This window comes from Myotis daubentonii, chromosome 11 (genome assembly GCF_963259705.1).
Source record: "Myotis daubentonii chromosome 11, mMyoDau2.1, whole genome shotgun sequence".
Taxonomy (NCBI): domain Eukaryota; kingdom Metazoa; phylum Chordata; class Mammalia; order Chiroptera; family Vespertilionidae; genus Myotis; species Myotis daubentonii.
Genome location: NC_081850.1, coordinates 40,225,648 through 40,250,842, shown reverse-complemented (window position 1 = coordinate 40,250,842; position 25,195 = coordinate 40,225,648). Strand labels below are relative to the sequence as shown.

Below are 25,195 nucleotides of genomic sequence, written 5' to 3'. Positions count from 1 at the left end.
GACCCTTTCACAGGGGTCGCCTAAGACCATTGGAAAACACATATATAATTACATATTGTTTTTGTGATTAATCACTATGCTTTAATTATGTTCAATTTGTAACAATGAAAATACGCGCTGCATATCAGATATTTACATTACGATTCATAACAGTAGCAACATTACAGTTATGAAGTAGCAACGAAAATAATTTTATGGTTGGGGGTCACCACAACATGAGGAACTGCATTAAAAGGTCGCGGCATTAGGAAGGTTGAGAGCCACTGATCTAAATCTTTTTAAAAGAGACTATACTATAGCTGAGTTCATTCTAAAAGGCAGTTGATACCAAACGGGCTTGAGTTTAGAGGCAAAAAGGCTTGCCCAAAGAAGTAAATTGCATGATAGTTCTTCTTTTCTACCATTCTACAGATATAAGTATGGCTTCAAAATTCTAATTTGGAGATACAGGGTACGAAAAATGGCTAACTGGGCCCTGGCCGGTGTGGTTCAGTTGGTTGAGTGTCCCCCAATGCACCAAAGGTGGCTGGTCAGGACACACAGTCAGGCTGTGAGTTCGATCCCAGTTGTAGGCAACAGATGGATGTCTCCCCCTCACATTGATGTCTCTCTCTCTCCCTCTCTCTCTCTCTCTCTCTCCATTCCTCTCTCTCTAAAATCCATAAAAAAATTTTAAAAGTAGCTAATTGATATTTTTTTTCTTTCCCAGCCCTGAAAATGATGACAGAAAACAATTGTTTATAGAAGGTATACCTCAATTACAGATGACTGAAAGATTTTTGTGAGGCTACTATGGGAGACTAAAGTCTAGCCCTAGTAGTGTATCATTGGGAAATTTATTAATACTGAATATAACTGCTCATAATTGCCTGACAATTGAGTCTTAGCATGAACGATGTTGTTCTGATACTTGATGTCTGCTATGTTCTTCTAGTACTGTGTAGGAGACACAAACAGAGTGACCTCTCGTGTTAGACTTATGAGGTCTGAAGCCCATGGCCACAGCTGGGAAACCTCAATGGGTCGCCTAGTTTTTTCTGGTCTGGTTTCCCCATCTGCAAACAGGGGGTAACACCAGCACATACTTCACAAGGCTATTGTGAGGCCTAAATATGAACATTTGAGCAAACAAGTTAGCACATCCTTGGAACATGTTAAATTTTAGAAACATTATACCTATTGTTGATCATTTTTAAAGTACAGTGTGACTGCTTTCTCTATAAAAATGGTTTGCAAAGCAAGAAAGGACAAGGGTCAATGAAACATATATGCAGGGAATTTTTAAATGTAATATTGTTTCATTTTTTAATGTAATATTGTGAGAAAAAAACACTTCATAACACGAAATACTAAAAAAAACACACCTATAGATAAAATAAATCTAGTTAATTAGAAGCAAGGCAATATACTGCAAAAAAAATTTGTTTATAGAACTGAAAATAAACTTCCTTATTCATTGAAGATATCCTTTTTTAAAAAATTCAACTATTTTTAGAAGAGAAATGAAGATTTAATTCCTACAAATAAGAAAAAGTAATTTGATGATTCAAAAAATACACTAGAATAAATAAATATTAAAGAAGATACATAATTAATCAAAACAGCTAACAAAGAACAGATAACATCTGTGCCAGGTAAAGAGCCCCAGAGTATGCAAAAGAATGGACCATAAAAACAGAATTTGTTAATATGTCTCAGAACTGATTTAACATTAAAGCAATCAATCAATAATAAAATATTTGTAAAACACGATATTCCCACATTTAAAAATATATTTGAGATAAATGTTTTTGAGAAAAATATAAATTATCAAAATTTAGTCTGGAGAGATAGGAAAACTGAATGTACCAATAGCTTTAGAAAAATCTGAGAAAATTTTACTAAATCAGGAAACCATATGGTTCAGAACCATACTGTCTAATAGAAATATAATTTCCATCACAAATGCAGATATAACCTTAAATTTTCTAGCAGCCACACTGAATATGTGAGACAGAACAGGTAAAATCAATTTTAATAATATGTTTTATTAAACAACATAGATGGCCATGATAAAAGATTATCTTGTCAAATTGAAATCAATATAAAAGTTATACATTTTATTTGGGGGGTATTCCAGGCTTTAAATTCCCAGGTGTATTTTGCATTTAAAGTATATTTCAACTGAGTTGCTACATTTTCATGAGAAATATTTTATATATTTAGATTTTATGTAATTTACAAAAAGTAGACTCATATATCCAGGTTGTTCCAAAAACACTTAAAAGTTTTCCAAAACTGAGATGAGTATCAATTTTCAAATGGAAAATAAATTAAAATAAGAAATAAAAAAGTTAGTTCATTGGTCTTACTAACCACATTTCAAGTGCTTAATATACTGCATTGGACAGCACTCATTCAGAGAATTTCTTAGCCAAGTTCTTTCTGACTAACAAAGAACAGATAATGTCTGTGCTCGGTAAAGAGCCCCAGAGCGTGGAAAAGAATGGACCTCTATGTTTACAAAGCTAGCATAATCCTCATAACAAAACCTGACAAAGCACATGCCACACATACATAAACACATACATACAAACAGAGAGTGAAAATTACAAGCCAATGCCATCTGTTATTTAATAATATGGATGCAAAAATAATCTCAATGATATACTGGCAATAAAAAGCAAAAGTATATTAAAATAATAATTCAGCATGTCTGCAACATGTAAGCCTCAATTATTCTGACCAAGCAAGATACATTTTCTATCAAGGTATAACAGATTTTTAGTAGTTAGGCAAGAACCCAACTCCTTAAAGACTGCTAGAATAGCCCTAGCTGGTTTGGCTCGGCAGATAGAGTGTTGGCCTGCGGACTGAATGGTCCCAGGTTTGATTCCAGTCAAGGGCATATGCCTGGATTATGCGCTCGATCCCTAGTAGGGGGCATGCAGGAGGCAGCCAATCAATGATTCTCTCTCATCGTTGATGTTTCTCTCTCTCCCTCTCCCTTCCTCTCTCTAAAAAAAAAAAAAAAAAAAAAGCCCTGACTGGTTTGGCTCAGTGGATAGAGCTTCGGCCTGTGGACTGAGGGGTCCCAGGTTCGATTCTGGTCAAGGGCATGTACCATGGTTGCGGGCACATTCCCAGTAGGGGGTATGCAGAAGGCAGCTGATAGATGTTTCTCTATCATCGATGTTTCTAACTCTCTATCCCTCTCCCTTCCTCTCTGTAAAAAATCAATAAAATCCTATCTAATAAAAGAAACATGGTAATTAGCCATACGTCCGCTACCCTTCCCATTGGCTAATCAGGGTGATATGCAAATAAACTGCCAGCCAAGATGGCGGCCGGCAGCCAGGCAGCTTGAAGTTAACATGAGGCTTGCTTGCTTCAGTGACGGAGGACTCCAATGTTCCCCACCTGCCGCTGCCGGCCTCTGAGCTTGCAGTTTGAAACATTCTTACAAATATAGAAGCTAAACAAAACCCCAGAAACCTGCTTTCAGCCAGCCGTGATCTCAGAGCTGGAGTTCATACAGTGTTTCGATTATAGAATCCAAACAAACCAGATACCTGCTTTCAGCAGCAGAGGCCTCCGAGCTGGAGCCAGAGCTAAAGCTGGCACAGAATAAAAAAAAGAAAAAAGAAAAAAAGGAGCAGTTGGGAGCTTCAGTCACCCGCCAGCCTGAAAACAGCCATCAGCCCCTCACCCAGGCTGGCCAGGTAGCCCAGTGGGGACCCCCACCCTGATCCAGGACACCCTTCAGGGCAAACCAGCCAGCCCCCACCCATGCACCAGGCCTCTATCCTATATAGTAAAAGGATAATATGCCTCCCAGCACCGGGATCAGCAGAGCCGCGAGGCCTCCCAGCACCGGGATCAGTGTGACAGGGGGCAGCGCCCAAACCCCCTGATCGCCCTGTGGCTCTGTGTGTGACAGGGGAAGGCGCCCCAACCCCCTGATCAGCCCTGCTCTGTGCCTGATAGGGGGGAGCTCCCCAACCCCCTGATCGCCCTGCGGCTCTGTGTGTGACAGGGTGCAGCGCCCCAACCCCCTGATCCGCCCTGTTCTGTGTGTGACAGGGGGCAGTGCCCCAACTCCCCTATCGGCCCTACTCTGTGAGTGACGGAGGGGAGCTCCTCAACCCCCTGATCGGCCCTGCTCTGTGTGTGACAGGGGTGAAGCTCCCCAACCCCCTGATTGACCTTGCTCTGTGCATGACAGGGTACGGAGCCCCAACCCCCCTGATGGGCCCTGTTCTGTGCGTGACAGCAGGTGGCGCTGCAACCTCCCCATCGACCCTGCCTTGAGTGTGACAGGGGGTGGTGCCCCAACTCCCCAATGGGCCCTGCTCTGAGCCTGACCAGGGGCTGCACCTAGGGATTGGGCCTGACCTCTGCCACCCGGGAGCAGGCCTAAGCCAGCAGGTCGTTATTTCCCGAGGGGTCCCAGACTGCAAGAGGGCACAGGCCGGGCTGAGGGACCCCCTCCCCCCCCCCCCCGAGTGCACAAATTTTTGTGCACCGGGCCTCTAGTATATTATAAAAAAAAAAAAAAAGACTGCGGGTATAAACCCACCCATCCTCTTTACTGTTATCTTCAGTTGACACTCAAGCTAGAATTCACCTGCTCCTCACATATACACCAGGGATCTTGATCTGTATCATTATTTTTATTAAAGCTCTGTATTCCTTGTCCCTGACTGAGCTCCATCACACCCCTCTCCACTTACCAAAACCCTTCACTGCAACCTCTTGTTACTGCCCCTCCATAAGCACCAAACTCCTCTATCCGTTCAGGTGTGCGCTGAGTTTCTCCCTCCTAGTAGCTGGGGCTCTACCCCAAGGACATGGCTTCCCCTGTGCTTCTCAAATGGCAGGTGTTCAGATATCAGGCTCAGGCAATGAGTGTGATGCCTTTGGTACCCACCACAGCCATTTCCAAACCATTTTTCCTTCAGCTTCTTGTAAACAAAGAAGGTTCCTCTAAGACCTGCCCCTTTCAGCTTTCAAGAACATCTACCCCTCTTTTTGTTGTTCTCCTTTACCAGCCTTTCTCTCATTGTTCAAATCTGTTGATGCCTGCCTCACACCCTTTCTCTCCACTCCACGCCCCGCTCTTCCTTCCTTAGAATATCAACCTGGACAAGCCTTTTGAAACCATGGCCAGCTACTTCCATGAACACATCTTCAGTCATTTGTTCATGAACTGCTCTACCTCGAAAACTCCCAAATCACGATTTCTTCTTTTACCTATTTGTCATTTCAACTACTCCAATCAATCTTACATCTTAAAAAGCCCTCCCTTTACCTTCTCCCCTCCACTTTTCCTCAGTTCATCAGCAGTCTTCTTTCACCATTTTCCTTGTCCAGCTTAGATTCTACCATGTATTATTTCGTATTGCTTATGAATTTTAATTAACCTACACCTGGCACAAGTTCAACCCTAAACGAACATAACTGTCCCCTCTTCTGAGTTGCACATGGTTGATGGAATATCCAGTCATCAAGCTCAAATGTGCTACTACCAATGCCTGTGCCTGGCACCATAAGGTATTTCTTTAGCACTGTGGTCTTTACTTTCAATAAAATTTACAGGAGACCTAATTGCTTATCTGCTGAGAGATTATTAAAAATATTTTTGATGATAGATTAATATATAATTTTTATCAAATAACTCAGGAGTTCAAAGAATTGAGAGATATTGCTCCTCCCACCAGCATCTACTTGATTTATGTGAAAATAATTCTCAGCACCTTCTTCTGTAAAAATAAAAAATAAGAAAAAATTGATGGTGCTCATATTTCATTCATTCTACAAAGTAACACTCATCTATAGATATATTTATATAGTTGGAGTAAAAAACAGCCTTTTAATTTCACATATAACAAATTGCCTTTCAAAATGTGTAATATATTTTAAAACTTCCTTTTGGTCCCAGGAAGTTTTAAACATTTAAATTTACAAGCACATTGCCGAAACCGGTTTGGCTCAGTGGATAGAGCGTCGGCCTGCAGACTGAAAGGTCCCGGGTTCGATTCCGGTCAAGGGCATGTACCAGGGTTGCGGGCACATCCCCAGTGGGAGATGTGCAGGAAGCAGCTGATCGATGTTTCTCTCTCATCGATGTTTCTAACTCTCTATCTCTCTCCCTTCCTCTCTGTAAAAAATCAATAAAATATATTTAAAAAAAAAAATAAATAAATAAATAAATTTACAAGCACAAATTTTATTTTATTGGTTGGTCAATAAAAGACATTCAAGTGTAAAACTAGATTTCATTAGCACAACCTTGGGAGGGAAGTAGAATAGAATTAGTAATTCAAGAAGAAAAAGGGACTACATAGGATTTTAGATCTTTAAGGAGGAACTAGCTTATGATTCTTAGAAAATTGGTTAAAGTAGATATCAAATCACTACATTTTCATTCCATCAAACACATTAGAAAATAATGTCAGTGTCCATCAATAGATGAATAGATAAAGAAGTGGAAAGGGGAGAGAGAGAGAGAGAGAAACACCAATGTGAGAAAGACACATCTATTGGTTGCCTCCAGCATGCTCCTCGACTAGGGGCAGAGAGCAAACCCACCCTTTACTGGGAATCGAACCTATGACCCTTTGGTGCACTGTCTGATGCTCTAACCACTGAGAACTCTGGCCAGCGTTCGAGATTTATTTTAAAGAAATCTCTAAAGATGTTTTGGAAAACAATATGGCAAAACTACAACATATCATTGATGTGTTCTTTCTAGGGCGATGGGTCTTTCAACCTGGAGTTACCTGGGTTTATGCAGCCCTTCATTCACGTATTCAAGCATTCACCTTTAAGAGTGCCTATTATCACAAACCGGTTTGGCTCAGTGGATGGAGCGTCGGCCTGCGGACTGAAAGGTCCCAGGTTTGATTCCGGCCAAGGGCATGTACCTTGGTTGTGGGCACATCCCCAGTAGGAGGTGTGCGGGAGGCAGCTGATCGATGTTTCTCTCTCATCGATGTTTCTAACTCTTTATCCCTCTCCCTTCCACTCTGTAAAAAATCAATAAAAATATATATTTTAAAAAAGAGTGCCTATTATGATCATGGTCTTCCTCTTCACAGCCAGAGTCTAGGGGGGCTGGCAAGCACATGCAGCAGTCATTAAAAAAACAAATTTCATCAAATCATAAAGTCATAGATGATGCCAGCTATCAGAACCTTTCCATCTGATCCCTTTCTTTTCCAGATGAGGAAATTAAATCCCTTCTGTTAAGCAATCCTCCAAGCGTTCTCTTTCTTGAAACTGGGACTATTTAGGATGAGCAATAACGAGAATGTCAAGAATACTAAAGCCAAAAGCAGATGAGTAATGACTATCAGCTAAAGAAAAAAATCTCTGCAAGATAGAGGCTCAAACACCAGATGGCCAATCTGGGCAAGAGGCTTGTTGCTATGGAACAGAGTAAACTCCTCTTCAGGCCACTGTGAAATAGCTCGGCCACCCAACAAAACCAGGTAAGATATATTGCAACCCATTACACAAAATCCGCTCTTAGGCCCTGTAATGGGAGATAAAATCAGATAAAAATATGTGGTCTCAAGGTTTCTGAAGCTTTGGACACAGATGAAAATTGCCATTATCGCTCAATTCTCCTCCAACAGATTCATGGAAAAGAAAGATGAAGTGAGATTGCTTTAAAAAAAATTAAAAAAATGTCAGCCTAGAAAGGTAGCAAATTCATGCTACAATGTCACCAAAGGGAAGCATGAGGTACTTAGATGTTCAGGTCCAAGATTCTCAATTCACAGGTAAGGAAACGGACCCGGTGATGTGAACTGGCCAAGGCCACCAAGGAGGCCAGGAGCATCTGCTGGACTTGGCCCATCTTCTCAGAGATCCTTCCACACCTCTGTGCCTGCTTCTCTAACAGCATAAACCAACCTCTGATGCAGGCTCCTCATAAGATGCATGCAAATTGAGACTGCATAATTTGTGGCTTACGCTAGTATTTCTAAGGAGCATTATTTTAATTTATGATTGTTTGTAAATACACACAGTTTTTTTCTCAACTAATTGAGAAAGTACAGACATGCTGTTCCAGTTTAAATTCTTTGATGTATATTTCTTTAAAAAAAACACCCACAAGGATGCTATCTTACATAATCACGTACAATCATCTAGATCAGGAAATTAACATCAATGTAATTCCACCACATAACCCACAGATCCATTCAAACGTTGCCCATTGGCCCAATATTGTCCTTCTAGCTTTCTTCCCCTTTCTGGTTCCGGAATCACATCACAAGTTTCATTTTCTTGTGATGCTTCATCAATTGTCTTCATTTCAGTTACGATGGACTATTAACTCTGAGTGACTGTATAAAGTACAAATGTGGCTTGTAGCTCTTCAGTCCACAACTCATCACGTACATAATAGATGTACGTAGTGACCAGTGACCAACCACGTCACTTCTTCTGAAGTGTGTGCTCATTGGTCGCCATGCATTTGTTACTCAGCTCACACACAGCAGAGCATGTGGTTGTGCTGCCTCCTCACCTCCCAGCAATAAACTCATGTGCATTTTACAAAAATGAATAGTTGGAAGAGTGAGCTGCTTAACAAAGTACAGCAAAGAACTGGAAAGTGATGACACGAGAAGTAAAATTTGAATATAACATAAATGGAGCTATAGAAGAAATAGTTGGCCATGGAACACTGACATAGCCGCCATTCAAGAAACTAGATCTACAGCCAGAGAAACTTAGCGGAGGTGAACTCATCGGCATAAAAGATGACAGTGAATGAAGATATCTCAGAAGTGACACTAGCAAAATGAAAACACCTCCCATTAAAAGAACTCTTGGCACAATATCCTAGAGATATTTCACCACAGTGAGAGTTCAAAGGATGAAATGTTGGAAGTGGATTCAAATTTATAAAGCAGGGTGAGAATGTGCCAAGGCAAACAAAAGGTGCTCATTCTATATTATAAGTTACATGATGAAAAGAAAAAGGCAAGCACTGTTCAAACTACTTTTAAGTTTAATTAATAAAGAAATAAAACACTTTAATTCTCTGTTTCTTATGTTTTAGATTACAGTATACTAAATGAACACTAGTTTTACTATTTTTTTAATTTCTCCATGTATTTAGATCTGAAAGAGAAATTTTAATGTTTTAACAGAAGTTTCTAAAGGTGTCAGAATCATTGTAATTTTTCCCAATGATTGTTACGATTACAAGCATACCTCATTTTATTGGGCTTCATAGATGTTGCATTTTTTACATAATAAAGGCAATCCCTTCCATCGGTAAAAGCATTATAATTTCCTTCATTGGGACACTCACTTTATTGTGGTCATCTGGAACCAAACCTGTAATATCTCCAAGTATGATTGTACCTTGCAAGATTTCAATTTTCATGGTCATTTTTTAAAAATATATTTTTTATTTATTTCAGAGGACAAGGGAGAAAGATAGAAACATCAATGATGAGAGAATCATTGATTGGCTGCCTCCTACATGCCCCATATTGGGGATTGAGCCCCAAACCTGGGCATGTGCCCTGACTGAGAATCGAACCATGACCTCCTGGTTCGTAGGCCGATCAACCACTGAGTCACTCTGCCAGGCTTCACGGTCATTTCTTTCAGTCGTGCACTGCTGTGCAAAGAGAGGACTGCTTTGTCATGTCCTTTCAGGCTTAGATTGGGATAAAGAACTAGTTACTGATTTTTAGTTGTGAAGGGATGTACTGAATTGAAATGTTTTACAGGAAAGTGACTAAGATGTGGGGAAATCCTGAAATCAAAACTTCAGAGGAGATTCTGAGTAGAACTGACATTATTTTGTCTAAAGAAGAAAGAAGTCAAGATTGCCACTGTTGCAAATAATGGAAAAACCATCACCTAAATATGCCATTCTAGAGCAGGGGAAGTAGCTTCAATAATGGAATACGCAGCAATGGGATTTTCAATTTCATGAATAAAAGGAGCTTCTAACAATTGATATAAATGGAACTCAGTGACTCACAACATAGTGAGCGCCTCATGGTTGGAAGTGCCAGGCAGAGGCTGACTGACCATCTGTCGGGATGTTGTAAAATTAATTCCTATTCAGGGTGAAGAAGAGGCTCCATCCACAACTCACATTCCAATATCCATGTGGTAGCTTTAAAATATGTCCACAAATTCTTTGACATTCTTCTCTTCAAAAGGTGGACTCTAGTTCCCTCCCCCAACCTTGAGATGGGCCAAACTTAGCGATGTGCTTGGAACGAAGGGGTCACATGCTGTGACTTCTAAGGCTACTTTAGGAGAATGCTTTCCACCGGCTCTTTCACTCTTGGGTTATTATTCTGGGGGAAGCCCCCAGGCACATCATGCGGGCACTCAAGCAGCCCTGGGAGAAGTTCTTATGGGGAGAAACCAAAGATGGCCGCCAACAACTGTAAGCACCAGCTTACAGTCATGTGGATGAACTTGAATGCTGTAGGTGGATCCTTCAGCTCCAGTCAAGCCTTCAGTTGACTGCAAAGGCTGCTGTAGCAAATCACCACAAAATGAATAATTGGAAGAGTGAAAAAATGAGGCAAATCTTTATGTACTGATATGAAACCATGTCTAAAATGTATTAATTTATATATATATATATATATATATATATATATATATATATATATATGATATGGCAAAGCATTAAATAGCACATTTAGTGTACTACCATTTGTGGGGGAAATTTAATATATAAAATTATATAAGTATTTTAATATATAATATGTATATTAGCTTGTGTATTTTGTATACTGTCTCTAGGAAAATACACTATGTCTAGCAAAGAACTGGCAGTGATGATTGCCTGTTGGGAAGGGCAATGTCACATCTCAGGGACAGAAAAAGGAAAGGTACTTATGAGCCACTTCATATCATTTTGCATACTTGGAATTTCCTATCATATGCATAGATTCTTTTTAGGTATCTTTTTTCCCAAAACCCAGTTCCAGCATTTATCAGCTGTATGATATTGGCAATCGTTACTTAATCTCCCTGGGCCTCCATTTCCTCACTTATAAAATGAGATTAAAAATACTACCTTCCTCATAAAGTTGTGCTCATTAAATAACACAAGGAAAATGCTCAAAAAAATGTCTGGCATGGAATAAGCATTCAATAATGTTAGCAATTTCTGCTGCCATAATATAATGGGCAAGATACTCTGAAGGGTCCTCCAGCTACATAATAACTATATTCTGTATAAGACTTTTTAGGTAGCACATGCAGAACATAGGAAAAGTATAAAGGTTTTGTGTGTGTGTTTTAAAGGGAAAAACTAAAAAGAGGCTCTAAGCTGAGAGAGGAGACATAAATACTAAGCTCAGATGAAATGCATGTGACCCCAATAGTCCCTACAGAAGAAAATAAAAATCCTTTCTGGAGGAGCACCCCATACCCATTTCACAGATGAGTCAGGAAGAAAGACCCACAAAGGGTTCTGAGTAGCCCATCATTTTCATGTCTATTCTTTGATTTCTGCTGTATCCTTTACATAGTACATGGAGAGCCATTCTTGCCAATCTAGATTCTATAATCTTTAAAATTAATATATACAAATATTCTTTTGCCTTCCCCCCGCCCAAAAAAAGAAAGCTACTGCACTTAATTCATTTCAAGAACTCAGGGAGCCCTAGATGATTTGGCTCATTGGAAAGAGCGTCAGCCTGCGGACTCAAGGGTCCCAGGTTCGATTCCGGTCAAGGGCATGTACCTTGGTTGCGGGCACATTCCCAGTAGGGAATGTGCAGGAGGCAGCTGTTCGATGTTTCTAATTCTCTATACCTCTCCCTTCCTCTCTGTAAAAAAATCAATAAAATACATTTAAAAAAGAACTCAGGGAAAATTATGTGTTTTCATGAACACAGCATTCATTAGTCAAACCTGGGAGTCTAATCCAACTTTCTTGTCCTATTTTTATGGCAACCAGAGATTGGTGTTTAATGTCATATTTCCTAATTTTAAAGGGGAAAAAATCTTTATGCTTCATTCTGTGTGTCTTACAATTCATCTGTCTTCTCTCCATTTGGTCACTGGGACACAGCTGTGAGAAGGAGCTACTTTGATAGCAGCACATTCTCACTTGCCCACCAATTTTCCAAGAACTATTACAACATTTTATAAAAATGCTAAGTTTGGGTTGTTTTTCAACTACTTCCTGAGAGTTACCAGGAAATACAACAAGGATAAGAAATTGCTGAGCTGTTGACGCTGTCAGGCCAGCTGAGCTTGCTGGTTGGTTAAGTGACACTGACCATCCCACCTACGGGCAGGATCCAAACACCTCCATAAAACTGCAAGCATCTCCTAGGGTCATCTGTGAAGGTCACACCTGTGCATGCCAAGGGCCTGTGGCAGACGCATGCCAATCAAATCCTTGCATACAGAGGAGGGCAGGAGAAACCCCAAGATCTGACAGGAAGTTGCTTAAAATACGCTTTTTGAAATATATACCACCCCTCCCCCCAAAACAGGGACTTCTACGTTTAAAAAGACAAAAGAACCCTGGCTGGTGTGGCCCAGTCGGTTGGGCGTGGTACCGTGCACTAAAAGGTTGCTGGTTCGATTCCCAGGCAGGGCACATGCCCAGGTCTAAGCCTCAATCCCTGGCAGTGAGGGTACAAGAGACACTTGATTAATGCTTCATTCTTGCATCTATGTTTTTCTCTCTCTCCTTTTCCCTTCCTCTCTCTAAAAATCAGTAAGAAAATATTTTTAAAAGGACAAAAGAAGCATAACAACAAATTCATAAACCTTGACTGGATTCTGTTTTTTGTTTGAGCTATAAAGAAGTGATAGGGACAGTTGGGAAAATCTGAACATGGATTATGAGTCATGAAAGGATATTGGGAAATTATTGTTAATTTTCTAAAGTGTGATAATGGTATTGTGGTTATGTAGGAAAGTACCCTTAGTCTAGCAGGTGCAAGCTAAAGAAACTCATGATGTCTTCACTTAACCTCAATTGTTTCAATAAAAACAGAGAGAATTAGTAAATGTGAAAAAAATAAAAAGCATGCTTCTTGGCTTACCTTTTCTCATGTTCAGTAATGTATTTCAACTGATAACAGCCCAAGACGGTACAGATTGTTTAAATGTACACAGATGCTATCAAATTGCTAAGGATTCAGCTAAATGGGTAAGAAATAACCCTCATCTTTCAAGAGTTTATTTTTCAGCTGAGGGAATAAAATTTACGTGCATATAGGAAACTGAAGACAATGACATGTTTCTCTAATGGCCAAATTGGCACTACTGACGAAGCTGGAAAACTCCAGAGAAGGGAGGACATTTCTAGAGAAGACTAGAAAATCAGTTGTCTTGTCTTGTTTTGTTTTGTTGTTGTTTTGAGGAGGTGATGGATAAGGTATATATTGGAGTGAAAAAGGGGGAAGGGTGTTCAGGATGTGAAAAAAGAGATGGAGAAGCCCAAAGACATGGAAAAATGTAAACTGGTGTGTGGTTCTATTGCCATAATTGTCACATCATTTCCTTTCCACATCTTTTCTTCCTACTGTCCTCTCACTCTATCCACCCAATGACATGACATGTTTGAAGCATCCAATACGATCTAGATGACACTTATAGTTTTTTTATTTTTATTCTAATCCCAGTGGCCTATCTAGAATTAGTCTTGTTTTTCTTCTTCCTACAGAGAAAGAAAAAATGAATGATTGCACAGCCCCATTCCTATGGCTGAGGGGTGTAGTTTTCCTCCTTAATATGAGTCATTTATATGTTGCTTTTTTTAGCCAGATTAAAGTTTCTGGTACAGTCATCCACCCAGTAAGGATGAAGAGGGTGAGGTTTCCTCAAACCCTTGGAGAAGGCAGAGTCCAAAAATGATTCCCTAGAACCGAAATGTATTTTTTAATACAGAAAACATCTGGTTCTACCGTCTTATCTGGCTTTGTTTGTTTTAATTTCAAAAATAATCTCAAATTTATTGAAGAATTATGCCTTCCCTATTTGATCTTAATGAAATGAAAAGAGCTTCACTCTGACTAAATAACAAGACTTCCAGTGCAGTGAGATGCTAAATTATACTTCTGAGATAAGACAGTAAAATACTTTTCAAGGAGGCTGCAACTCATTTCAATTCGGGCACATACAGGATGCCAGTACTTCGGCTTCCACTCAGATATTTGCAAATGGGCAATACCAGCATGCTTACATAACTTTTACCAGTGCAAATGTTTGTACAAAAGTCCTTACCTAGGGAAATAAAACATAAGTACTGCACTTGTATTTTATCACTGTTGAAGGCACTTTAGTATCCATACGATGAATAAAAATATTAGATATTTGTTATCTCAAAAGAGTTGTCTATGGTCACTCTCTGCATGTCCTTATCTTCCTCCCATTCCAAAACCCAGCCCATCGCCACCCTCTCTCTCCACCCATGTAAGTCTTCCTAACGTCAACAATAATGGCCATTGTTTATCTCCATGGCTTCATTTGTTTCTTTAAGCCCCTCCTTTTCCATCTTCAGCAATATCCCACAGCTGTTCCTACTTCCTCTTCCTTGCTGGGTCTTTGCACAAGCCTTCCCCTCATCTTTTTCTGCCTAGTCAGCTCCCATTTAACCTTCAGACTCAGCTCAGATAGCATTTATCTCCTCAAGATAAGCCATGTCCTCTGGTTCTACACTTCCATAGCACTCTGCACTTTTCCTGTTTTAGAAATTATATACATACCGATGCTAATTTGATTATTGACTCTGAGTGAGAATAAGGCAGGACCTGCCCCTTTTTTGCTCACCATTTATCCTTAACTCATGGAAGGTTTTGGTCCTTCTCAGCTATTATCAGTTCTTAGGAACACTAAGCACACTGTTACACAGGGCAGGTGAGTCCACACTGAGCTGGAGCTTAAGGAAGTTCACAAGCCCCCACCAGGCTAGGGACCTGGAGTGGCTTCTGTGCTTTGCATTTCAAAAAAGGGTCAGGGCATCCATGGGACCACCCTGCCAATGGAGGAGGAACATGACTTCTAGGTGAAATAGCAGAGGAAAAATCTTCCCCACCCGGTGAAGACCTTAACAATGTAACTTCTTGTGTGCACCCTCACACATATTGGCCAGGACTACCTGTGCCCCAAAGGGAATAACACACAGAGCCCAGCAGTCCATTCTATCCATTCCGAAGCATTTAGTGAATGCTGATTTTGTGCTAAAGCACTAAGCACTGCGAGGGACAGGAGATGGGCCATAAGAGCTATTGTTTATGCAGACTCTACCATGTTCCAGGACTGAAAATTTTAAGTGGCAATTCACAAACAACAGCTTCAGTAAATTAGCATTTTATGAAGATGTGAACATGTAACAAATGATAATATAAACACCAAAGGGAGTAAGCAGGCCTTTATAATCTACATTATTCCAGATCTTCAACATAGTCCACAATAAAGGCATTTGAGAACTTTCTGAGGTCTCAGAATTCCAATAAAATCTACTCTTCCAGGGTTCTTAATCATTCAGTAGGACATGAAACTAACAGCAGCACCCAGTAACCAAATATGTTGCATTCAGCTCCATATTAGAAATACCCAAAGTTCTTATTTAATAATTGGTTATTTGGGAGATATTTTTAGCAAACTATACATTTTGCTGACTCCTAAAGTGAATTTTTCCCACCTGGTTACCTGTGGTGACAAAAATCCAAGCACCATTTATCTAACACATATTCATCTGAGTAACCACCATGTGCCAAGAGTCATGGATCTGAAAGTGATAAAGTTGTATCTCCTGCCTTCAAAGTTGGGTTAAAGGGAAGATTCATGAGATAAAGTAAGAGCCATAAAGAGGTGCCAAGCAGAAAGTGGGGCACAAAGGAGCCAGGACTTGGCTCTGTCTGTCAACAGAGGGGCTGGCGCGATGTCAATAATGACCTCATTGAGAAAGGGACACTTAATTGGTCTTGCAAGGTATTAATCCAGCCGATGAAAGATGAAGGAGGAACAGAGACAAAGATGCAAAGGCATAAACAACATAGAAGACTGGGCAAGCAGTCAGCAAGGCCAGGCCTGGATTTACCCCCTAGGTAAGCAATAAATAGCCATAAAAAGATTTTAAAGAATAAGTTAGTTTTAAAAACTGGTACACAGATGTTCATAGCAGCACTGTTGACAATAGGCAAAGGTGGAAATCATTCAAATGTCCATCGACTAAGGAATGGAGTTCTCACATACTGCAATATGGATACACCTTGAAAACATTATCCTACATGGAAAAGAAATAGGCACAAAAGATCACATATTGTATATGTCCATTTGCATGATTTACATTGAGAATAGGCAAACTTAGAGAGGCAGAAAGCAAATTAGTGGTTGCAGAGGGGTGGCAGTGGGGGGAAGAATAGGGAATGACTGCTTCATGGTTCATGGGTTGTCCTTTGGGTTGATAAGCATATTCTGGAATCAGATAATGGTGATGGTTACACAACTTTGTTAATGTAATAAATGACACTAAATTGCACACTTTCCAAGGGTGAGTTTTATGTTAAGTTATAAAAGTAAAACAATCAGGGGATTGGCAAGGGCGGGGGGGGGGGGGGGGGAGGGGGAAGGACACATATGTAATACCCTTTGTAATACTTTAAGCAATAAAACAATAAAAAAATAATAATAATAAAAATAAAATAAAAGTAAAACAAGAACAAAACTAACAATACAAAAAGTTATAAAGTGGAAAGTAAAAATTCTTTTCCACATCCCCAACCCTTAAGTATTACTTGTGTTCTGAATTTTAATATGGCTTTCCAGAAATGTGTCTTATATGTGCACGGAGGGGGCTGAATGGTCATAGCATACACTTTTGCTGTCAGTTTAACTTGTTTGGGAATCTCAGGATTTTGAAATCCCTACATCATGTGTAAGCCTAGAAGAACTCCCTTTAAGTCAGAATCACCTTGTAACTGCTTTCGCTTTCAAAGATTTTATTTTTAAACTCATGAATCAATAGCTTGCTAACAAGTTCGGATTTTCAGGTGGGGTTTACTGAGAAAGGTTCACTCTGCCCAAGTAGTTTTTAAAAACCAGTAACACAGAGAAGAGAAAGAGCATTGTGACTATAGCGACAGGCCCCATGTGATGCCAACCGAGCAGGATCATACCAGGAAGATGTGACAGGTATTTATTGGAAAATGGCTGCAGTTGTATTAGTGCACAGATCCCTAATTCATGGGGAAGATTAGTATTTCATATGCAGAGGCACCAACTTCAATAGTCAAAAGGCTTTGAGAAACAGATCTCAATTAGAAGTTAAACTTAAAGTTAATGTAATTAATGTGACACCGTCGACTGAACAATGTTTTCACAAAGGAAAGGGTGGGGCTTTTAAAAAGTTAGGAAACAATGTCATGCATGAAGTAAGATCTTGTGAGAGAAGATTAACATTAATTGCTCAAGTTCAGAATATGCATCAGAAGAGATGAATTAGTCCTTCTCTTTAATCTTAAGGATTGAATCCATATTAACAATTTAAGTAATGGAAGCTATTGTAAGTTGGCCATTTGACTATTTGAAAACAAAGAGCTACACGATGGTTTCAGGAGAGAGAAAATTCATTCAATGTATAGTCATCAGATATTATTTCCAGGGTTAATGTTAACACTCTGAGCCTCAGTTTTCTTGCCTATACATAAGGAGAACAGTTTCACTTCATAAAGCAATCAGGAGAATTGGGCTTTGCAAAGCACTCAGCACAGGACCTAGCACATAACAAGTGTCCAATACATGCTCATTATCATCATCAGTGTGGCTCCTGTCTCCAAGCTTATAATCCAGTGTCATAGGCAAGAAGCCAAATGCAATGCAAGAAGATGACTTATACCCAAAATTTATTTTCTTTTTATTCATGTGATAGTATCCGAATGCACAACTGCTTAACATAAGAGATGTGCTACTAATATTTTAACTAATCAAACTTTTAAAATCATAATTTAAATGTACCATGGAACACTTTTATTTTATTTTATTTTTTAAAATATATTTTATTGATTTTTCACAGAGAGGAAGGGAGAGGGATAGAGAGTTAGAAACATTGATGAGAAAGAAACATCTATCAGCTGCCTCCTACACACCTCTTACTGGGGATGTGCCCGCAACCAAGGTACATGCCCTTGGCCGGAATTGAACCTGGGACCTTTCAGTCCGCAGGCTGACGCTCTATCCACTGAGCCAAACCGGTTAGGGCACCATGGAACACTTTTAAAGGTTACCATTGTAGTTGAGTGACCAGTTGAGACTTTACCTTGTACTTTGTTCTTTTAGTGCCTTGGATGCACCAAGAAAGAATGAAACATTGTTCTTCTCCAGAGGGGAAGCCAAATATTAAGACCAGTGTGACCACAGGGGCCTGTATGAGTTGTTCTAGAACAGGCTGAGCCTAGGGGTACAGAGTTGCTACTGAGCTGGCCTTGGTGAAGGCCATATCCAGCCTGGACAGGGCAGAGTAGTAATAACAGACAGATGGCTGGGATCAGCACCCAGTTGCAGCATCATGTGGCCACAAAGGACAAGGGCAGCCATGGCCACCATAGCCTTAGAGCTTCACATATGAAGACCCCCCTTAAAAACTGAAAGCAAGTTCCACGAGGGCAGCAGCTTTGTCTTGTTCCCCAACAACAAGCTCTAGCCCCAAAACAAGAACTAGGACCTGGCATATCATAAACATTGAATCACTATCTGGAAAGCAACCAACACTTAGATCATAAAAGGCTCTGGGAATCCTGGTAGAGTAGAAAGAAAGAAAAGAGAAATCCCAAAGTGACTGATAATGGACTTTCCAATAATTGTGTGGGTATGGCTCAAACTGATTCTCTTAAAAATTTAGAAATAGAAAAAAAAAAGTGACATGATTAGCACCGAATGGGTAGATCAGTTCAGTTCTGGTATATTAATCACTGGAGCCATTTATACAAAAGATGGATATGAATGTTGTACAGGTGAATAGTCCTACTTGAAGTGCAAGAGTACATGATCTGAGGTTTTTGACAATTTGAGATCATTTACTCTTTTTTGAGGTCTGATGAAAGCTATGAACCTCATAGAAATATCCATATGCAGACAATGCAACAATTAAAGGAGGTAGCAAGGAGATTAATAGATGACTGGTTAACAGAATAAGAAGAACCCAAGGTCCCTTTTGAATCTGTCTCTATTGGTCTACATGAACAAAATAGGTCCAGAGGCGTGGATGCATGGAACAGATTACACAGACAAGCATATCTCAGAGGGAAGGACGGGGTGGGGGGAGAGATGAACCAAAGAGCTTATATGCATATATGCATAACCCATGGACACAGACAATAGTGCGGTGAAGGCCTGGGGTGGGACAGGAGCTGGGTGGAGGAAGGTAAAGGGAGGGAAAAAATGGGAGACATCTGTAATATTGTCAACAATAAAAATAAATTTAAAATCCCTTCTTGCCGAAACCGGTTTGGCTCAGTGGATAGAGCGTCGGCCTGCAGACTGAAGGGTCCCAGGTTCGATTCCGGTCAGGGGCATGTACCTGGGTTGCGGGCATATCCCCAGTGGGAGATGTGCAGGAGGCAGCTGATCGATGTTTCTCTCTCATCGATGTTTCTAACTCTCTATCTCTCTCCCTTCCTCTCTGTAAAAAATCAATAAAATATATTTTTAAAAAAATCCCTTCTTACCAACTCTTTTGTCAAGTGCATGCATATCCTTTCTTAATCAGTTTTGTAAATTCAGATATATGCACATCGATTAGATTAGTTTGAGAGCCAGCCTTTTTGCATTGTTTGAGGAAGCATGGGATTGTGGGATGGCTGTAGGTTGGGAGTATTTCTAGACTTTGAGTTGCATGAGTGCTGAGAACCCAGATGCAAAAATAGCTTTATTGACAAGAGCACATCAAAGAGTGCTGAGGGAAAAGATCAAGAAAAAGGTGACACAGCTTCTGTGCGGAAGAACCAGGAGGTGACTAACAGGACTAGCAGGAACCTGAGACTTGGCTGCACATGAAGAGGGCTTTCTTTGTCTAGGATTCAAAGGCACAGCAAGGAAGAAGGCAGAGCTGAGACAGTTAAGTGCTCAGGTGGCTGGAATGGTAACCAGAGACTTTAAATAAAATCTGGAGCGATAATGAATGCTGGAGAGGAAACATCTAGATTCCAATCCCAGCTCCCTTCCTTCCTGGCTGAATAGCACTGGGCAAGCTATTAACAATTTCTCTGGAAAGAATATGCTCCTTATAATTGTATCCACTGATGGAGTACAGCCCTTTGCCCTGTGACACTGAGCATTTGGCTTTAAGTGGTAAATCGTAATGCACTGTGAAGGGAATGTGTTGTTGTGATCTCATCATTGGCCACAGACTCCAGTTCTTTAACATGTTAAACACAGCATAGAGTAGGTATTCAAAATTTGTAGAATGAATGCCTAATGGAGTGCAAAAAGAAAAAGAAAAAAAAAGTAACTGCCGATTTCTGTGTTTTGACATAAAACAACACCTTTTAACAGTAACATAATTTTGCCCTAGCTGGTTTGGTTCAGTGGATAGAGCGTTGGCCTGCGGACTGAATGGTCCCAGGTTCGATTCTGGTCAAGGGCACTTTCCCCGGGTTCCGGGCTCGATCCCCATTAGGGGGCCATACAGGAGGCAGCTAATCAATGATTCTTTCTCATCATTGATGTTTCTATCTCTCTCTTCCCTCTCCCTTCTCTGAAATCAATAAAAAAGATATTTTATTAAAAAGTAACATAATTGCCCTAACCGGTTTGGCTCAGTGGATAGAGCGTCGGCCTGTGGACTCAGGGGTCCCAGGTTCGATTTCGGTCAAGGGCATGTACCTTGGTTGCGGGCATATACCCAGTGGGGAGTGGTGCAGGAGGCAGCTGATCGATGTTTCTCTCTCATCGATGTTTCTAGCTCTCTATCCTTCTCCCTTCCTCTCTGTAAAGAATCAATAAAATATATTTTTTTAAAAGTAACATAATTTTAAAACCAGAATAGATTTAATCAACATAATTAACAACTTCTAAACATCTGCATTTTGTGTAATAGAAATCACTTTAAGACAAGATATAATTACATGCAATGTTTTACTTTCTAAAGTATATGCAAATTTGTTTTAAAATATTCTCAACAAAATTAAGACAAATTGTACAGCAGTTTCTATAATTTTGTGGAGCATTCATTCATTTAACATTTATTGAGTACCTACACTATTTACAAGGCCCTGTGCTTGCTAAGACATAAGTAAATATTTCCTTCTTTTCTTCTTATGTCATGTGAGTAGAAACTTATAATCAACTTGGATGAAAATATATACAAATAAGGTACATGGTCAGCAAATGTATATAAGTAGTCTATAAGAAGAATGATAATAAGAGAGGCATTTATAGGAGGGAGAGGTCACTTTGGGGCAGGGAAGTAGTAAAGAGATATGGAGAGGGCACTTGAGTTGAGCTTTAAAGAATGAACTTAAGCACAAGCGAAATGAAAGACAAGCAGACTTAAAACTGGCACAACTTCTAGGAAGAGAGGAGCATTTCTCACCAATGTAAATGGATTTAAAATTACTGAGTAATCTCTGGTTAAGCTCCTCAACATCCTCAAAGCTGGATTATTAATAAAGGCACGTGCTTCTGCATTTTTACACACAACACAAAACAGTGGCACTCCAGGCTTTTGCCAAGGAGATCTACTCAGGTTCCTGCCTCTTGGTGTTCAGCAAAACTCCACTGACAGGACTACTTTTAGGAGGAGTGCAGAAGGACACATGCTTCTGCCCTGCCTGTGACATCCTAAAGTCTATCTCCAAAAAGGGAACGTTCTCTCCATTTGACCCAGTGACCCCACTTCTAGGAATATATCCCAAGAAATAAAAATACCAACCAGAAAGATATATGCACCCCTATGTTGATAGCAGTGAAATTTATAATAGCTAAGATTTGAAAACAGCCTAAGTGCCCATCAGCAGATAAGTGGATTAAAAAACTGTGGTACATCTACACAGTAGAATACTATGCTGCTGTAAAAAGAAGGATCTCTTACCATTTGCAACAGCATGAATGGACCTGGAGAGCAGTATGCTAAGCAAAATAAGCCAGTCAGAGAAAGATAAGTATCGCATGATCTCACTCGTTTGTGGAATATAATGAACAGCATAAACTGATGAACAAAAATAGATCCAAAGACAGAAGCATCGAACAGACTGTCAAACCTCAGAGGGCAGGGGAGGGTGGGTGGGGGTAGAGAGCAACCAATGAACTTGCTTGTATAGATGCATAACCAATGGACACAGACAATAGGAGGGTGAAGGCCTGGGCTGGGGCCGTGAGCAGGCTGGGAGAGGTTAATGGGGAAGCGGGGAAGGGACATATGTAATACTTCCAACAATAAAGATTTTAAAAATAATAATAGTAAAGTATATCTTCAGGTCTTTTCCGATCAGCCAAGACCTAGGTACTTGGATCACCTCCTATTGCCCCTCCCCATAGCCTCAGCCCTACAGAATAGATATATGGACCCCTACTTTTTGTCACATCTTCAGTTCAAGTCATAGGTGCTCAAAAGAGGTGACCCTACAAAACTCTACCTTGAGTAAGAAAGTTGTTAAACATAATTATAAGACACAGTGTCTATCTAGGAGAAATTCCAGTCTGAATGCAGCAATAAAAATAGATGTGTTCTTCTTGAGCAGTTGCTTTTAGTACAGATATTGTTAATTAGGTAACACATATCCTTTTATCAGCTGGCACAATAAATTTTAAAAAAAATTAAGTTGATTTGAGAGAGAGAGAAAGGGAAAAAGAGAGAGAGAGAGAGAGAGAGAGAGAGAGAGAGAGAGAAACATTAATTTGTTATTCCACCCATCCAGCATTTCATTGGTTGATTCTTGTAATATGTCCTGGCTAAGAATGGAACCTGCAACCTTTGGCTTATCAGGAAGACACTCTAATCAACTGAGCTACCTGGCCAGGGCCCACCATGCATTTTAAATATAATTCCTAGCTTTGTTTCATGTCAACAGTTGAATTTTTCTTCTCTCTGTAAATGTATAAAAGCATCACTATCTGCCTATGCTCTTTGGAACTGCCTTAAATCCTTTCTACAGAAACATGCATCATAAATATATGACTGATTGGATTGATTTTCTTGCAGGTGAGGGAAGTCCAGCTGGTCCTTATCCCTAAATCATCAGATCAATGCCTGTAAGTGAGTGAGCATGCCATAAGCCTGCAGGAGATACTGCCCCTCTCTGCAACTATCAGATCCTTCAGGAAGCAGCCGTGTGTCAGATACACCAGCACCTCGGATGCCTGTAGCCACAGCACCAGATCAATCAGGGCTGCCAAGAAATTCCAGAAATCAACAGACAACTTTACACAAATGGAAGGGCAGCAAACTCCAGCCATGCCAGCAACGTTGCTTCAAAGCCTTAAAGAAGAAGTGCAATTGTGCTTTTTAACTACCTCTCTGGAATTAGAAATGTCTGTTTTGTTCCACATCTCTCATGAATGTCTTTGTTTTATACATCACATTCCATGTACTTTCCTGACCACCTACTTTGTGTCAAAACAATAAGACTATGTTGAGGGACCCTAACACAAAAGAGCTTCAGCCCTCCTCATGACAAGAGGCACCAGGGACTGCTGGAAAGAGCAGGGGCCTTGGACATAAGACAGGCATGGGTGTGAATCTTGGCTTTGCCACTTACTCCCTGTGACTACAGCCAGGTCAGAGAACTCTCTAAGCCTCCATTTCCTCATTTGTAAAGCAGGGATGATGATGATGATATTTAGTCTAGAGTTGTCAGTGTACAAAGAATCTAGCTAAGTATCTGACACACAGTATGACAATTAACGTTAACTTCTCTCCAGTTGTCCGCCCATTTTTCAAGAACTTTAAATCAATTCAGTGAGTGAGAACATTCTATTAAGCTAAGTATAATCAAAGGCAAAAATGAAATCATTACTTCAGTGAAAGAAAAATAATAACAATGGCCAATAGTTAATGAGCAACTACTATGCGCCAAGTGCTTTACACACATCTCATCTGCCTCACAACTCCTTCACAGTGCTATTATTGTCCACATTTTATAAATAAGGATGCTGAGGTTCAGACATGAAATAAACTAGTCAGATAAAAAGACAAGTACCATATGATCTCACTAATAAGTGGAATCTAGTGAACAAAACAAACAGGCATGGATACATGGAACAGACTGACAACTGTCAGAGGGGAGCGGGAGGGGGGATTGGATGGAAAAAGGTGAAGGGATTAACTGGAAAACATATATACATAACAGATAAACGCAGACAACAGTGATAGCCAGAAGGAAAGGAGGTGGTGTTAGGTGGGGGTGAACAGTGGCAGCAGCAGCTCTGCTCCTCACAGGAGAGCATTAAAAAGAGAAAGGACTGAGAAACCAAGATGGTGGCATAGGTAAACGCTGGAAATTGCTGCCTCCCACAACAAATGCAAAAATACAACAAAAGACAAAACAGACATCATCCAGAACCACAGAAAGGCTGAAACCGGTTTGGCTCAGTGGATAGAGCGTCGGCTTGCGGACTGAAAGGTCCCAGGTTCGATTCCGGTCAAGGGCATGTACCTGGGTTGTGGGCACACCCCCAGTAGGAGATGTGCAGGAGGCAGCTGATCGATGTTTCTCTCTCATTGATGTTTGTAACTCTCTATCTCTCTCCCTTCCGCTCTATAAAAAATCAATAAAATATATTTTTTTAAAAAGAAGAACCACAGAAAGGCTGGCTGAGTGGAAATTCTACAACTAGAAGGAAAGAGAAAAGCACTGAGACTCAGAGGAGGTGAGGAAGGGCAGAGGTACGGAGGCGCACGCAGCAAGGGCTGGCAACTGAGGACTCGGCTGTCTTTTTTTTCTTAATATATTTTTATTGATTTTTTTTTACAGAGAGGAAGGGGGAGGGATAGAGAGCTAGAAACATCGATCAGCTGCCTCCTGCATGCCCCCCACTGGGGATGTGCCTGCAAGCAAGGTACATGCCCTTGACCGGAATCGAACCTGGGACCCTTGAGTCCGCAGGCCAAAGCTCTATCCACCGAGCCAAACCGGTTTGGGCCTTGGCTGTCTTTTTGAATCGGGAGGGAGTCACAAACCCCCGACTGCTCTGAACTCCACTTCCGGGTGAGTCTCTGGGGACCCAGACTCATACGGGGAGAAACTGGACTGTCTGG

General features: G+C 40.4%; 1 protein-coding gene across 1 annotated transcript in view; it reads right to left on the bottom strand.

Moving 5' to 3' along the window:
- The window catches only part of GDA (guanine deaminase), a 73,413-nt gene that overhangs the window by 40,301 nt on the left and 7,917 nt on the right, over positions 1-25,195 (bottom strand). The window lies entirely within an intron of this gene.